Source organism: Cebus imitator, unplaced genomic scaffold, assembly GCF_001604975.1.
Source record: "Cebus imitator isolate Cc_AM_T3 unplaced genomic scaffold, Cebus_imitator-1.0 Scaffold564, whole genome shotgun sequence".
Lineage (NCBI taxonomy): Eukaryota > Metazoa > Chordata > Mammalia > Primates > Cebidae > Cebus > Cebus imitator.
The window spans coordinates 239,185-242,542 of record NW_016107879.1 but is presented as its reverse complement, the minus strand read 5'-3'; positions in this window follow the sequence as shown (position 1 = coordinate 242,542).

The window sequence follows — 3,358 nt, the reverse complement described above, 5'->3', positions numbered from 1 at the left end:
AAAAAAAAAAAAAAAAAAAATCTAGGTGGAACATTCAGGTGAGTATGAAGATGCTCTTTTAATACATACAAGCCATGAAGGAATTCTCCACCAGCAAAACCAACATTTTGCCATGTGAAAATGCAAACTTGTATGTACCAAAAGTGATAATAAGCAAAATTTAAAGAATATGGGGAAATCTTTGTCATAAATATTGTAACTAAAGGAATAATATTTCTGGTAAAGAGTTTATTTAAATGGATAAGAAATAAATGCATCCTAACAGGGGGCAAAAAAAAGACTTGGAACATTATTTACAGAGAACATCATCTGGCCAAGAGGGAAAAGCAGACATAGCCTTCCTAGTAACAAAAGCAAGGCTAAGAAAGAACAATGAGATGCATTGTTTACCTTTTAAAATAGTTTAAGTTCTTTTTCTCCTTTTTCAGAATTAAAAGATACTCTTATTGCGCACAGGTGCATAAATTTAAGGTACCTCTTGGTCAGGCAGTTCAAAAACATAGGAAAGGCATTTTAGATGTTTTTTGCTGGCTGGGTATGGTGGCTTATGCCCAGCACTTTGGGAGGCCAAGGTGGGCAGATCACCTGAGGTCAGGAGTTCCAGATCAGCCTGGCCAACACAGTGAAACTTTGTCTCCACTAAAAACAAAAATTAGCCAGGTGTGGTGGCATGCACCCATAGTCCCAGCTATTCTGGAGGCTGAGGCAAGAGAATCGCTTGCACCTGGGAGGTGGAGGTTGCAGTGAGCTGAGATCATGCCACTGTACTCCAGCCTAGGTGACAGAACAAGACTCTGTCTCAAAAAATGAAATGAAATAAAATAAAATAAATCTCCTTTTATCTCTTGACCCAGTCATTTCACTTCTAAGACTTCATCTCTAGGAAATAATCAAAGACAAGTAAAAATATTATATACAGTGATGTTGAGCACAACATGATTTGTAAAACTTAAGGCAAGGAAAGCTGCTAACGTTGGCAAAAATGGTAGAATTATGACATGTACCGTAGGGTACTCATGTTGAAGACTCCTAAGCAACCATTACAAATAATGTTTTAAACAAAAGTTATCTAAAATGCTCATGATATTTCAAGAAAAAGAAAAAACCCTCTATCTGAGGCTGCAGTGAACTGTGATCACGCCACTTCACTGCAGCTAGACCAGGGCAACAGAGTGAAATCTCATCTCAAAAAAAAAAAAAGAAAGAAAGAAAAAAAAAAAACTCGACATAAACTCAAATTCCAATTACACTAAACACTTTAAAAGAATGAAAGTAGCCAGGTGAGGTGACTCATGCGTATAATCTAACACTTTGGGAGGCCAAGGCGGGGAGGATCACTTGAGCCCAGAGTTCAAGACCAACCTAGGCAACATAGTGAGACTCCATCTCTACAAAAAAATAGAAGAAAATAGCCAGGTGCAGTGGTGGGCACCTGCAGTCCCAGCTACCTGGGAGTCTGAGGCAAGAGGATCGCTTGATCTCGGGAAATTGAGGCTGCAGTGAACCGTGATCATGCCACTGCACTCCAGCCTGGGCAACAGAATGAGACCCTACCTCAAACAAACAAACAAACAAACACACACAACAACAACAACAAAAAAAAACAGAAAAGAAAAAAGGAAAAGATAAAAAAGAGTGAAAGTAAGTACACCAAAATGTTAATAGAGAATATAGCTAGATTTTGGAATTACAGTGATTTTTTTTTAATGTCCTCATTTATATTTTTTGGAACATCTCATGTTTGTTTACACAATGAATGTAAGTTATTTTATACGCATGATAAAAACAAAATGTTTTGGTGGATGAAATTAAATAGACTTTTATTTTGTTCTTAAGATGTCTTTAATTTTTAGGATTTTTTAATAAGCAAATGAAATCACAAAACCCTCGGAATGTAGGGAAAAGGCAGAGACAAACAAACAAAACAATTCACTCTGTCCACCAACAGATTGTTGCTAATTTGTTATTTTTCCCTTGAATTTTCATATAAACATAATTTTAATATATAAACAATGCCATATCCTTCCCCCTGCCTGCCTAACATTAGATTACACACCCCACAAATAAGGGAACTGTTCTCTTATCGGTACATATTTAAAACACAATTTCAGCATAAATTTCATTAGCTGAAATAAAATAAAATAGACATATCTTTTGGCACAGGAAAACAGCTAACGTTGTGAGAAAAATCAATGACCACTTACAGAATAAAGCCAGTGGACACGGAGGCTTATACAGAAGAGCATAGGTTTTAATTTCTAACTTTAAAAAAATTTGCAAAGCATTGAACGATTACATGTGCTCTAAAAATCAACACTATTGATTCCAACTATTAATCTGAAATAAAGCTTTGGAGAGATTTCCCGTCCCTAGTAATCAATTTGTTCCTTGGTTTTGTTCCTAAAATATTTTGTTTTGAAGCTAGACTGTCCTAACCTTAAAGACAAAGAAGGACCAGGCGGCTCATGCCTGCAATCCCAGCACTGTGGGAGGCCAAGGCGGATCCCTTGTGGATCACCTGAGCACAGGAGCTCAAAACCAGCCTGACAAACGTGGTGCAACCATGTCTCTACTAAAAACACAAAATTAGCTGGGCCTGGTGGTGCATCACTGTAATCCCAGGAACTTGGGAGGCTGAGGCAGGAGATTTGCTTGAACCTGAGAGGCTGAGGTTGCAGTGAGCCGCGATTGGCCATTGCGCTACAACCCAGGCAACAAGAGTGAAACTCCTTCTCAGAAATAAAAAAGAGAGAACATTTTAAAAGTAACAATAATTCCAAATCTAGATACAGTGTCCATTAATATTTCAGTGGACTTTTTTCTAGCAGCAAAATACCAGGCGGTTTTCAAACCACGTTAAACCTGACGATCTGTATCTACTGTGTAACCTGGAAACACACCCGTTTTGACAGAAAGAGGGGAAAAAAGCAAGTTAAAAACAAAATATCATTTGTTCTTATTTTGGTTCAAGGAAAAGGGAAAAAGCCCTTGAGCACAGCAACGGGTTTTTATCTACATATAGAATAATCTATAAGGATTGCACCCCTGAGGATGCAGTGGTCACCTTTGGGTGATGAATTATGTGTCATCTTAATTATTTTCCTTTGTATGTTTCTGTATTTTGTGATTTGGGTTTATTTTTTTAAAGCATGAAGCTGCTGGGCACGGTAGCTTATCCCTGTAATCCCAGCACTTTGGAAGACGGAGGCAGGTGGATCACCTGAGGTCAGGAGTTCGAGACCAGCCTGAGCAACATGGTGAAACCCTGTCTCTACTAAAAATACAAAACTTAGCCGGGCATGGTGGCGTGTACCTGTGGTCCCAGCTACTCAGGAGGCTGACATGGGAGGATCACTTG